Genomic DNA, 14,333 nt, shown 5'->3' on the forward strand with positions numbered 1-14,333 from the left:
GCCTTTCATCTGCAAGATCTGGGGAGGGGAGACCCGCTATATCGACCACAGCCCAGGAGCCATAAACTGCCTAGAAGATCAAGGACAGCGTGGCAGCTGCCACCTTGCCTCCAGCCCACCCCCGTCTCCTGGCACCCAGCCTTCCCCCATCTAATCCTGTCTCTCCCTGGATTAAAAACCCCCAGTGCTCTTCCTCCACCGCAGCACTAAGTGCCAACTTCTCAGCCCTCCCGGTCTGTCCCCCTCCTCTGCCTCTCATCCCACCAATCAGTCCCCTTTCCTCTCCAAGGCAGCCACCCGGCAGTGAGCGGGTGCAGCCTGCGCACCGGCCTCCCCGCGGCCCGGCCGGCCTGGGGCTCGGGCCCACCTGGCGCCCCCGCAGCCCGGCTGGCGCCTCCCGGTCGTCTAGACCGGCCCGGGCCGCCCCGCCCCCGCGCTCAGATCTGCGGCCAGAGCCGGAAGCGCCTCCTGCCCCGGGCGGGCGGGGCTCCGCGTGCGCGAGACGGTGCCCGCCGGCGGCTGCGCGGAGAGGCGGGGAGCCCTGGGCAAGGGCGCTGCAACCCCGAGACGCCGGCGCTGCGGCCTGCAGGGTCTTTGCATCTGTCATCTTTCGGACCCGTGCAGCTAGGTGGGTTTGGGGCAGCAAACCTTCGCGCCTTGGGGCCGGACTTCATTTCATCAAAGCATAAGGGGCACCCCCCCCCCCCCCCGCCAGGTCAAAGCTTTTGAACTGAGAGGTGTCCTGTGTCGGTTTCCCCTCCTGTCCCTGGAGCTCTGGGCTTTGGGAGGTGTGTCCGGGCTGAAGTACGGAGGATGTGCTTGGGGGCGCCGCTGGCCACCTCCCCTCCACCCCCCCACCGCGCCTGCTCGCCTTGCCCACAGTGTGCCCACCCAGCCCCCCCAGATCCGCTGGGATGCCTTACCAAGGATGTCCTCCCCCGCACCCCCCTGCTTTCTGCAAGCGAGCCAGATGCTGTTTATGCAGCCTCTCCAGAATCTCAGTGTACTGTACTTTTTAAAGTGATTTGATTCAAAGCACTCATTCTTTAATTAAACTTCATTTAGCTGCCATCTGTCTGGGTTCAAAATTGGCTTCGTGTTTTGCAACTCTAAATGAGAATTGTTATTGGATTTGTAAACACATGCACCAAAAAAAAAAAAAAATCACAAAACACTTTCAAAAGTAATAAATGAGGAATGTGCAGAAGGAATGTTAGGAGCTGCATCTTAAACGTTCTAATTGCTGGGGAATGTATTCTGGTGGGTACATAATCATTTTATATACAAATCTTTGTATAGAAATCTGGTATCAATGAAAAGATCAAGATTATAGAAAATGCCGGAATTATATCTGACCGAAAACAGTAATAAAGCAATAATCAGAGCAGGGACAAAGCCAGGGCGAGGCTGGAGGCGGGGAGGGGCAGCAGCTCTCACGCACCTGCTCCCCTGCAGGGAGCCTCCCTCACCTGCCCAGCTGCCTCCCTTCTGCTAAAAAAGAGGAGGGTGACTCACTGAGCTCTCCTGGCAGGGGCTTCACAGCAGCCCTTCTAGATACCTTTTTAAATAAGGAGTCAAAGCTTTATTAAGGTTTGATTTCTGACCTCTAAGGTGTAGGGTCTCCTCCCTCCCACCTGGCCCAGGCAGAGGAGAAAGAAGAGGAAAGATGGAGAGGGATGTAGCACGATTGAAGCCTCGTGTAGTGGCTCTTTGCGGAAGATGGTGTTAAGGCTTTTTCAGCGGGGAAACTGAGGCACAAAGACAGTAGAGGACCGCCAGCAGGAGGCTGGTGGTCTCAGGATGGACGGTTCTTGTTGGTAACGTTTCTGGGTGATCGCAGTTGGACGCAGAGGTGGGAAGGTGGGTAGAAGTTGAGGTGTGGATTGAAACAGGACCTGAATAGGACCGCCAAGACTCTCTTTGTGTGATCTGGCCTCTGCCCCGTGCTCCCCTGATCTCATCTCCTGGGCCGTCTCCCCAGCACCACCCTTCTGTCACATGGGGTTGGGGGTCCTTCTTTCATTTCCTCAAAGTGTCCTCCCCTCCTTCCCAACTCACATGGCAGCACCTTCCTGTTTTACCTTTCACTGAAATGTCACTGAAATGTCCCCTCCTCAGAGGCCTCTCCAGACCACCCAGTCTAAAGCAGGTACCCTCCACCTCATAATTTTTAAATTTCACCTCCTTTAAAAAAAAAAAAAACACCACATTATTACTACACTTGTCTCCACTGGGAGCAGAAAGTGAGTCTTACCTTAACTTTTTTTTTTTTTTTTCGCTGCACCGCATGGCTTGTGGGATCTTAGTTCCCCGGCCGGGGATCAAACCCAAGCCCTCAGCAGTGAAAGCACAGAGTCCTAACCACTGGACCACCAGGGAATTCCCTTCCCTTAACTCTAAATCCTCCTTCCTAGTGATTCCAGTAACCTTGCCCCCACCCCACCACCCTCCCATCTCTCGGGAACCATGACAGGTGCCTCTGCCCATTTTCCACCATTAAAGCCTGCTTGCTTGATTTCTGGTTAAGTGTTTGGACTCCAGAAACCTGATGTTTCAACATCAGTGTCCCTGAAATGGCCTACCTAAGATGCAGGAAATGGGAGCCAGGATAAACACTGGGTGCTACAAGAGGTACCAGAAACACTCCACCTGGCTTACACTTTTGCAGATAATAGTAGAATAACCACTATATACTAACCGTCTGCAATGTCAGAGCCATTAGGTAAGACCTCTCTGTGTGCACTCTTAATCCTCACAGCCCTGCAAAGTAAATATTCTTTCTTCCTCTTACAGATGAAGGATTTGAGGTTCAGAAAGATCAAGGGCTGTTATCCAGGGTTATACAACTAGGAAAAATTGAGCACCAAGCCAGGATTCAAAGCTAGGGCTGCCTGGCTCAGAGGATTCAGGCCACCAAACGCTGCCCCAGGGTGGATCCTGCATGCAGCTGCCATTCCCCACTCCGGGCATGGCCAAGGATGGAAAAGCAGTGGGCAACCTCCAACTGGGAGGAGTTCTCTTCTGGTTTCCTCCTTGTTTGAAGAAGAACAGAGGCACGTTTAAAAAGAGGGGGAAGACGGGAACCAGCCGGGAACCAGCCAGTTCAAGGCTTGCCCAGAAAAGTTGCTAAGACACTCCTCTTAGTGCACAGGAAAGGGACATTAACAGGAGGCCACAGCTGGAAGGACTCGAGAAACACTCACACATACACTCACACACACACACAGGCTCATCCACATATGCGCACATACACATGTATATTTTTAAAACTGTTAATTAGAGATGTTGTCACAATCCCCAATTATAGCAGAGTGCCTGGCTCACAGATGTTGGGATTGGCATCTGAGAAAGTGCCGCAGAGAGGAGCCATCTTCAGCCACAGCTCTGAACACGCCCAGCCCTGCCGGCCTCCGCTGCCCTGGGAGGAAATCCTCCGACCTCACTCTGGAGTCTGGGGCCCAGCCCCCCACAACTCCTTCTGTATCTCCCAGTGTGCCTTGGGCTCCAGCCAAACCACGTCCTCACTGTTCTCAGAACATTCTAGAGCCTTGCATACCTCCACGCCTCTGCCCCGGCTTTCAGCCTGGCTGGCCCTTCCCCTTTCCTTTGCTTGACAAGGGTCTGCTCTGCTCTGTGTCCAGCAGGAAGGTCCTCTCTGGTGCTGCCTCCCCAGGCGGTCCCGGGCCTGCAGGTGCTCTCAGAAAACTGCTCACAATGTGCTGTTGTCCCCCGGAAAAAAAAGAGCTTATTGAACACAGCCTAAAACACTACCTCCTAATATCTCCTAAACATCCCCCCGCAAAAAGAATGTCCTTTTCTTCTCTGTCACCTTCCAGACGTCCTGCTCTGAAGTCTGAGATACAAGTCTTCCTTGCTCAGGAAATCTGCTGTTCCTCTTGGAGTCTCATTTTTCATTTTTTCCTTTTTTTCCCCCCTAATGTAATGGTGTACATTACATCCCCATGACTTATTTATTTTATAACTGGGTGTTTGTACCTTAGGACCACCTTCACCCATTTCACCCACCCTCTACCCACTGCCTCTGGCAACTACCAATCTGTCCTCTGTAAGTTTTTTTATTTATTTTGTTTTTTAGATTCCACATAGAAGTGAAATCATGTGGTATTTGTCTTTCTTCGTGTTGTAACAAATGGTAAGATTTCATTCCTTTTTGTGACTGAGTGATATTCCATTGGGGGTGTGTGTGTGTGTGTGTGTGTGTGTGTGTGTGTATCACATCTTCTTTATCCATTCATCCATCCATGGACACTTGCGTTGCTTCCATGTCTTGGCTATTGCAAATAAGGCTGTAGTGAACACAGTGGTGCAGGTATCTTTTCAAGTCAGTGTTTTTGTTTCCTTCCAATAAATACCCCAAACTGGAATTGCTGGATCATATGGTAGTTCTATTTCTAATTTCTAGGAACCTCCATACTGGTTTTCACAGTTGCTACGCTAATTTACATTCCCACCAACAGTGTACAAAGGTTCTCTTTTCTCCACATCCTTGCCAGCACGTATTATTTGTTGTCTTTTTGATAACAGCCGTTCTAACAGGTGTGAGGTGGTATCTCATTGTGGGTTTGATTTGCATTTCCCTGATGATCAGTGATTTTGAGCACCTTTTCATGTACCTATTGGCCATCTGTACCTCTTTGGGAAAATGTCTATTGAGACCCTCTGCCTTTTTTTTTTTTTGAGAATAGTTGATTTACAATGTTGTGTTAGTTTCAGATTACAGCAAAGTGAATCAGTTATACATATATCCATTGTTTTTCAGATTCTTTTCCCATATAGGTTATTACAGAATATTGAGTAGAATTCCCTGTGCTATTCAGTAGGTCCTTGTTAGTTATCTATTTTATATATAGTAGTATGTATATGTCAGTCCCAATCTCCTAGTTTATCACTTCCCCCCACGTTTCCCCTTTGGCAACCTTAAATTTGATTTCAAGATCTGTGAGGCTGTTTCTGTTGTGTAAAAAAGTTCACTTGTATCATTTTTTATTAGACTCCAGGTATAAGTGATATCATATAATATTTGTCTTTCTCTTTCTGACTTCCTCTGCCCCATTGTTTGCTTTTTGCTACTGAGTTGTGTGAGTTCTTTATACATCTTGGATATTAACCCCTTATCAGCTATGTGATTTGCATATATTTTCTCCCATAGGTTGTTGAAGTCTTGTTTTTGGGCGGGGTCTCTGACACTTTGTCCTTCTCCAAGAGCTTGCCCTGCTCTGCCGTCAGCCAGCCTTGGAGCTGCAGGCTGCTTTTTTTTTTTTTTTTGGCTGTGCCACTCGGCTTGCGGGGTCTTCGTTCCCCAACCAGGGATCAGACCAGCCCCTGTGGCAGTGAAAGCATGGAGTCCTAACCACGGGACCGCCAGGGCGTCCCCAGGCTGCTTCTGCCTCCTTCCTCCTCTCTCTCTCCTTTGCTGCTGTCCTCACTTCCTGTCGGAGGGAGTGTTCCTAGGGCTCACGTACTTGCCTCGTTACCTGGGGGACTTCCTGCTCTCCAGGACCTCAGACGTCCTTAGGATCTAAGCACCCGGTTCCCTGGGTCCCAATGAAGAGATGGTTTGAAATGAATCTGGAAAAGGGTCAGGGACTGCAGAGGCTGGGGGAGTTACCTGCTGTGTCTTCAGTAGATTTGTGAACCCCTTGGGTTGGCTGTCAGGACCAGGAGGTGAAAGTGACCAGAAAGCGTCCTCCCGAACGGTCATAAGCCCATTGGAGTGACAATTCGTTGGCTTATTTAGTGATTAAGCAAGCACTCACGAAGCATCTTTGCCAAGACCCTGTGCCTCCTGCCTGTGACGGGCAAGAAGCAAGTCAACGGCCAACATGTAACGACAAGACCAGAGCTGAGAAAGAGATAAACAAGGTGTAGGAACCAAGGCTGGGACCGGCCAGGAAAGAAGCAAGGATGAAACTGAGTCCTTAAAAGTTCGTAGGAGTCAGCCAAGCAAAGAGCAGAAGGAAGGCACACAGCTCCAGAGAGGGAGGAGGGCATGGGGGCCCTGAGGTGGGGACTGGGGAAAGGGAGGATGTGGGCTTCTTTCTGTGGAGGCGGGCCAGCAGTGGGGAAGGCGAGAGAGCCATGGGATGGAGCTGGAGGAGCCAGACTTCATCCACAGTGTCCTGGCCACCGCCGAAGGGTTTTATTTAGTTAGGGGAGCAACACGATCCAATTTATGCTTCTTAAAAACTCACTCTGGTTGCTGTGTGGAGTATCTAAAGAACTCCAACAACTCAACAGAAAACATACACAACCCAAGTAAAAAATGGGCAAAAGACTTGAGTGGATCTTTCTCCAAAGAAGATATACAAGTGGCCAATCAATTCATGAAAAGATGCTCAATGTCATTAGTCATTAGGGAAATGCAAATCAAAACCACAATGAGGGGGTCTTCCTTGGCAGTCCAGTGGTTAAGGCTCCGCGTTCCCAGTGCAGGGACACGGGTTCAATCCCTGGTTCGGGAACTAAGATCGTAAACACCACATGGTGTGGCCAAAAATTAAAATAATAATAATAATAATAGTAAAAATAATAATAATAATAACACAGCACCATTTCAAAAGAAAAAAGCCAACACAGTGAGGTACCACCTACTAGGATGTCTATGATAAAAAATAAAACAGAAAATAGCAAGAATTGGCGAGGATGTGGAGAAACTGGAACCTCCCTGCATTGCTGGTGGGAATGTGAAATGGTGCAGCCTCTGTGGGAAAGAAACTGGTGGTTTTTCAAAAAGTTAAACATAGAATTACCATATGACCAGGGTGATATTGTGATACGATAAAAAATATATATTTTGATCATCACCTGTTTTCCCGGTAGCAGCTCCGAAAACCCTTGGGATTTCCTAAGTGATGAGCGCAACAAAGGTATCTTTTGTTATTCATAACAAGCCCTTCAAACACACCTGCGTTTATGTTAATGCGGTGACTTCTGGACCGCCCCTAAGGAAGGTTGCCAGGTGAACCAACCTTATAGTTACAGGGTTGGAACTTTCAGCCCCAACCCCTGAACTCTGGGGAGGGAAAGGGGGCTAGTGGCCAGTAATTTAATCAGTCTTGCCTAAGTAATGAAGCCGTCATAAAAATCCCTACACTACAGCTTCTGAGAGCTTCCATGCGGATGAACCAGAATGCCTCCACCTGCCAGGAGGGTGGCACACCTCAAACTCCACTGGGACAGAAGTCCCTGCGCTCTGGACCTTCTGGACCTGGCCCTGTGCACCTCTTCATCTGGCTGTTCATTCATACCCCTTAATATCCTTTGTAATAAACTGGAAATCTAGTAAGTAACCTGTTAACCTGATTCTGTGAGCCACTCTAACAAATGACGGAACCCAAGAAGTGGGTCATGGAAACCTCCAATTTATCACCAGCCCCTCAGGAGCTCAGGTGACAACCTGGACTTAGGATTGGCATCCAAAGTGGGGTCAGTCTTGTGGAACTGAGCCCTTACCCTGTGGGATCTCATGCTATCTCCAGGTAGATAGCATTAGAATTTAGTTAAATGCTAGACCCACTCAGCTGGTGTCTGAAAACTGCTTGATGTGGGAAAAACCCCACACATGTGGTGACCAGAAATGGCGAGTGTTGTAGTAGAGGAGAAACACAGGAGTTTTTCATTTTCACCCAGCAGTTCTGCTCTAAGTCATTAACCTAAGGAGCTGAAAGCAGGGACTCAGATATTTGTATACCAGTATCCACTGCAGCCTTATTCACAGTAGCCAGAAGATGGAAACAACTCAGAGTTCACCAACAGATGAACTGATAAGCAAAATGTACAATGTCCATACAATGGAATATAATTTAGCCACAAAAAGGAGTGAAGTTCTGATACCCGCTACAACAGGGATGAACCTTGAAAACATGCTGAGTGACGGAAGCCACACACAAAACGGAAAATATTGTACGGTTCCCCTTCTTTAAGGTATTTGGACAGGCAAATTCAGAGACAGAAAGGAGAGGTTACCAGGGGCTAGGAGGGGAGGGGAAAGAGTGAGTGATTATTCGTTGTTTGTTTGTTTTTCTTGGCTGTGGCTTGTGGGATCTTAGTCCCCTGACCAGGGATTGAACCCGGACCCTCGGCAGTGAAAGCACAGAGTCCTAACCATTGGACTGTCAGGGAATTCCTGGGGAATGATTAATGGGTTCAGAGTTTCTATTTGGGAAGAGGAAAATGTTCTGGAAATAGTGATGCTTACATATCACTGTGAGTATACTTAATGCCACTGAGTTATATACCTAAATAGTGAGTGTTATATATATTTTACCATGATTTAAAAAAAAATTTTTTTAAGCATTCTGGCCGCTGTGTGGAGGACAGTGGTAGCATCTAGATGACCTCCGTAGTCATTGAAATCAAATTCTCTCCTTTCATTTTTCCCACCATCCATCCATGCTGGAAAAAGCATTTTTTACTATTGACCATACCATCCTCAGCCTGCTGTTCAAACATTCCCTGGCCCACCCAGGTGATCAGAAGCCCCTTGGACACTTATAGGTGGGCATCTGGGAGACCCAAGCTCATCTTGATCCAACCCAACCCAGCTGGTCCAGGGAAAGCAAGTCCCTCTAGAGCATCTTGAAACTCCCCCACTGTAGAGAAATGTTGAAGGAAGGGGAGCCCCTTCCAGGGCCTGAGAATGGGCTCTTGTCTAACACTTGGAAGTGAATTGTCTGAGGAGACACACGTGCTGACCAAGCAAGAGACTTTATTGGGAAGGGGCGCCCGGCGGGGAGAGCAGGAGGGTAAGGGAACCCAGGAGGACTGCTCTGCCACATGGCTCGCAGCCTCGGATTTTATGGTAATTGGGTTGTCTCTGGCCAGTCACTCTTGACTCAGGGTCCTTCCTTGGTGTCACACACATCGTTCAGCCAAGATGGATCCTTCAGCGAGAAGGATTCTGGGAGGTTGGTAGGACATATGGACTGGAGTCTCCTCTCTCCTTTTGACCTTTCCTGAATTCTTCCGGTTGGTAGTCACTTTTTCCTTACTAGGACCTCCTGTTGCAAGTGGCTACTATTCTTGCCTGGCCAGGGCGGGCAGTTTCAGTCAATGGTTCCCCTACAGAAAGAGCAGCCCCAGAGGGCTTTTTGCCAATGATGGCAGTGCCAGTGCTGAGTACTCTAAGTGCCAAGACAGGCGATGCCACCCAGAGGCAGCCCCGGCAGATCCCTGAGTGGCCACAGGCACCAGGAAGAGGGCAGCTTCAGGGCCCAGTGGAGGCTGAGTAACTCTCCATCTGGAAGAGGGAAGAGGAAATTCTATCTCCCTGGATCATGGGAATCGTTTTTTGTGTCTGTGTCTTGCACATACATACTGCTGGCCAGTTGCTCAAGGGTTTGGGGGTCCCGCTTCTCTCCAGGCCTGAGTCTGACACATGGAGGGGTTTCTCAGGACCAGTGCGATGAATGAACGGGTGCTGAGGCCACAGAGGCCAGCCTGGGAGCCCAGGGAGGCCCAGCCCCTGCCTAGGTGACCATAGGAAGTTGGTGTCTGAGTCAGGATTGGACCTGGGTGCCCCCTCCCAGCCTGGGCCTCTCTCTGTCTTCAGGGGGGGGCCCCCAAGGAGAGGTCCCTCCACCCTCAGACCCTAAGGAGGGGCAGCCATTGAGTCACACACATGTTCTCTTTACTGCGTGTTTTTTTTTTATTTTTTCTTCTCTTTTGTTCTCTTTCCTTTCTGGAAAATCTGATTTGAACTTTGAAAGCTGAGCCATCTTAGGAGCGGGCTGCCAGATTTAGTAAACAAAAATACAGGATGCTCCGATACATGTGGCTTTCAGATCTACACCAAATAATTCTTTAGTATATGTATATCTCATGCAGTATTTGAGACAGAACGTACACTAAAAATAATTGTTTGTTGTTGATCTGAAATTCAAATTGAACAGGGCTTCCTGTATTTTTCTGGCAACCCTACCTTAGCAGCCAGACTCTGTTATCTGCAGAGAGAAGGCTGCCTTTGAGTGGGGGAGGATGGAGGAAGAAGCAGAGCAGTCAGGCCCGGTTCAGGAAAATGGTGGCCTCTCTCCACCGGCTCCCCCAGCACCTAGCTGGGCCCCACCGAGCTGAGCTGCCGTTCCTTCCACAGCGCACCTCTGAACAACCCCAGAGGCTCTCTGCTTGCTCCCAGCCTGTCTGCATTTCTAAGAACAGAAGCAGTCCAGACACCTGCTACAAGATGTCGAGAGATAAATGAGGAAGCGGCTCAGACAGCCGGAGAGGACAGGAAGCTTCTGGCTGCCACAAGAGAGGAAATTGGAGCAGGGAGGCAGCGCTGGGGGAGGCAGGCCCAGGACGGCAGCACTGTGGCCCCCACCCCCCTCCTGGTGGCACAGAGTGGGGGCCATGAAGGCTCCAGAAAGTGAAGAGTCCCTGAAAAGCCATAGATCGTAAGCACAGTCAGCAGCATGATCTTGTTCGTGATTTGGTCCAGACACCCGGCTCCTGTGTGCCGCAGTCCTGCTCAGCTGCATGCATGGTGGGATCCAGCCCCAAGCCCAGGCCCCCAGAGCAGGTGAGGTAACTGAGCCCTGCTCCTGAAAGCCAGGACCACTGCGGAGCCTGGGGCTAGCGCTACATGCCACAGCCCTGCTAGGCCACAAGTCAGGGCCCCTGCCTCGCTTTGGTCAGCTGGCCCCGGGCCCTGGCTTCCCCCTGGCCATTCCCCTTCTCTGCCAGGCTGCACCTGCCCCTCTGAGCCTCCTGTCTCCAGGTGGGGCTCTGATGATCTCCTGGGTGCCTGCCTTGTTAAGCTGACGGTGCTGGGGCCCCACCCTCCACGCCAAAGCCTGCGGGACACTCTGAAGCCAGTGGTGTTGGCTCAAACCACAGAGCTCTTCTGAATCTTCCATTTCCTCCATCTCCCCACGCCTGGCTCCCCGACACTCTGCGTAGTACCTGCCCAGTTACTGGGGCCAAGCTTGCCTTGAGTCTGAGCTGGCTGAGTGATAACAGGTAATTCCTAAAAGGTGTTGTACCCTTTTTTTCTTTCTTCCTCTCTTTTTTGTAAGGTTTTGGGACATTATTATATTTTATCATGAAATTAACAAATGTTTGATGTACCAATGTTGACAACATAGAGTACAAATGGAAACTTCACAGCCTACTTTGCCTCCAGTTTTATCCGTTGCTATTAATGGTCAGTGTCCATGGTGACGTGTGTATCCTTCAGCATCTTATGCTGGTATAATTCATCACACATACACCCACTCGTAATTTTTCTCCTTTCTTTTTCCCTTTAAATGAAAATGGTGGCTCAGTGGTTGGGAATCCTCCTGCCAATGCAGGGAACATGGGTTCAAGCCCTGGTCCGGGAAGAGCTCACATGCCGCGGAGCAACTAAGCCTGTGCTCCACAACTACTGAGCCTCTGTGCTGCAACTAGAGAAAGCCCATGCACAGCAACGAAGACCCAGTGCAGCCAATAAATAAAAAGTTAATTAATTAATTTAAAAAAATGAAAATGGAGCCTACAGTAATCAGGAGTATATGTGGCACCCAAATGGTGGCTTAAATAAGAAACGTGTTTTGTTAGCTGGTGTGGGCTGCAGCTGCCACTCAGGCACACATCTTTTTATGTTTCCCCAACTTGAGAGTGTGACTTTGGTCCCCCGGTCCCAGGACAGCTCTTCCTTCCAGCCACTGAGTCCATGTTCCAGGCAGACAGAAGAAGAAAGGCAAAAGATAACAGGCACATACCAGCTGACTCTGATTAAAAGCGTAATACGTGCTACAAGAAAAACAATAGTTTTCTAAGAGGTTCCTTCCTGTAGATTTCTGCTTATAGATCTCATTAGCCAGAAATATGTCATGTGATCATGCCTAGCTGCAAGAGAAGCTGAGAAATCAAGATTTATGTTTTAAGCTGGATACATGGCCTGCGAATAAGGAAGATGGGGAGTGTAGGTATTGGGGAGACCTCCAGCAATGCCTACTGTAGATACCATGCATATGTCAGCAACTCTTTCTCCCCACTTGATATACCATGAATCTTCCAGATTCCTATCAAAAGCTGCACAATAGAAGTTTAATTGCTAGAAGTACGAAATGTTACATAGGAAATCCAATGTCCAAATATGTTTCAAGTATAGAATTATGAAAAGGAACATTTTCTTAATAAAAAGCGCCACTGTATATGCAAAGCAGCAGCACTGCCATAAACAAAGATACCAGGATCAACCAGAGCTTCCTGGTCCAATGCTTGCTTAACCTCTCTGGCGTCAGCTGCCACATCTATACAATGGCGGGAAATGCTATTTCTGGTCGTAACTATGCATTAGTAAACAGGACTCTCTGCTAACTCACCACAAATTCAAAGAGAAATAAATATCCCTGTTTCCTCTGGGTTGAGAGTTAATACTGAGCAGAATGATTGCAAATAAGCTATCAATGGGTATCTTTTAAATGCAATATAACTATGGTAAATGGGCATTTTGTCCCTCTTGAAGGCTACACTTTAACAACGTGGGAGAGGAGAAACAAAATAAAAATTAAAAAATTTTGAGAACAACAACAAAAAAGCTGCACAATAGTCCTACAGAATAGTCCCACCATAATTTATAACCATACCTAATCATTTTCCAACACAAAGCCAGTGACAATAAACCTCCTTGTAGATACATCTTGTGCTGCTGGTTGCTTCCGTTTCTGAAGTTGAGATTTACCCAAAGTGGCTTACTGCGTGAAAGAGTGGCATCTATTGTTTTTATCAATTGCTGTGAACCAATTACCCTGAAATTTAATAGCTTGAAATAACAAACATTTATTATCTAATATTGATTCTGAGGGTCAGGAATCTAGGAGCAGCTTAGATGGGTGGTTTTGGATCAGAGTCTCCTAGGAGGCTGCACTCAAGCTGTGGGCTGGGCTGCAGTCATCTGGAAGTTCAACTGGGGAAAGAAAATCTGCTCCGAGCTTACTCTCATGACTGTTAGCAAACCTGAGTTTCTTGATGGCTGTTAGCCAGCAGCTTCAGTTTCCCAGCACATGGGCCTCTCCTTAGGACTGCCAACAGCATGGCAGCATGCTTCCCCCAGAAAGAGTGATTCAAGAGAGAAAATGAACACCCAAGGCAGAAGCCACAGGCTTTTTATCACCGAAGATCATTACTTCTGCCTTCTGCTGCTGATCACACAGAGCACCCCTAGGACAACAGAATAGTACATGTGTGTGAATACCAGGAGGTAGGGAACACAGGGGGCCGTGTTCTGCCAGTGGCTGGCTACCACCTGATCTATTTTTTCTCTTATTGCTTATGCTTTAGTTGTCATATCTAAGAAACCACTCCCTAATCTGAGGTCACAAAGATTTATCCTCTTCTGAGACTGTTAAGAGTTTTGGCTCTTGCATTTAGGTTGATGTCCCATTTTGAGTTAATTTTTGTATATGGTGTGAAATAGGCATGTAATTTCATTCTTTTGCGTGTATATATATGACTGTACCAGCCCCACGTGTTGACAAGACAATTTTTTTCCCCATTGATTGGTCTTGACACACTTGTCAAAGATCAGTTGACCAGAAGTGAGAGTTTATTTCTGGGTTCTCAGTTCTGTTCCACTGATGCATGTATCTATCCTCATGCCAGTACTTCACTCTATTACAGAAGTTTGGAAATCAGGAATTAGTGAGTCCTCCAACTTTGTTCTCCTTTTTCAAGATTGTTTTGGCTATTCCGGGTCCTTTACATTTCCATTTAAATCTTAGGTTCAGCTTCTTAATTTCTGCTCAAAAAAACTAGGTAGGATTTTGATAGGGATCACTTGGAATCTATAAATCAATTTGGGGAGTATTGTCATCTTAATAACATTGTCTTCTGATCCATGAAGGATTAATTGAGGTCTTCCTTAATTTCTTTAATGATGTTTTATAGTCTTCAGTGTACAAGTCTTACATTATTTTAAAAAACATTATTCCTAAATATTATATTATTTTTGAGGTTGTTATAAGTAGAATTATTTTCTTAATATCCCCTTTGGATTGAAATGCAATTGATTTTTTTGTAGGTCTTATAGACTACAACCCTGCTAAGCTCATTAATTTGCTCTAGTAGTGTGTGTGTGTGTGTGTGTGTGTGTGTGTGTGTGTGTGTGTGTTTCATGGCTTCCTTCGGTTTTCAATATACGTGATCATGTCATCTGCAAGCAGAAGTAATTTAGTTCTTTCATTCCAGCCTGGATGCCTTTTATGGCTTCTTCTTGCCTAATTGTCCTGGCATTCAAGTCCAGTACAAATTTGAATAGCAATGGTGAGAATGACCATCGTTATCTTATTCCTGATTTTAGCTTTTTAGTCTCTGTCTATTAAGTATGATGT

General features: G+C 47.7%; 1 long non-coding RNA gene across 1 annotated transcript; it reads left to right on the forward strand.

The window, feature by feature from the left end:
• The first annotated feature begins 513 nt into the window (after positions 1 to 513).
• LOC130859896 (uncharacterized) lies at positions 514 to 7,176 on the forward strand. The gene is made up of 3 exons (XR_009055344.1): positions 514 to 628; positions 4,097 to 4,153; positions 7,120 to 7,176. It is a non-coding gene; the product is annotated as an uncharacterized LOC130859896 (long non-coding RNA).
• Positions 7,177 to 14,333: the final 7,157 nt, after the last annotated feature.

The sequence above is a fragment of the Hippopotamus amphibius genome, chromosome 9 (assembly GCF_030028045.1).
Source record: "Hippopotamus amphibius kiboko isolate mHipAmp2 chromosome 9, mHipAmp2.hap2, whole genome shotgun sequence".
NCBI lineage: Eukaryota > Metazoa > Chordata > Mammalia > Artiodactyla > Hippopotamidae > Hippopotamus > Hippopotamus amphibius.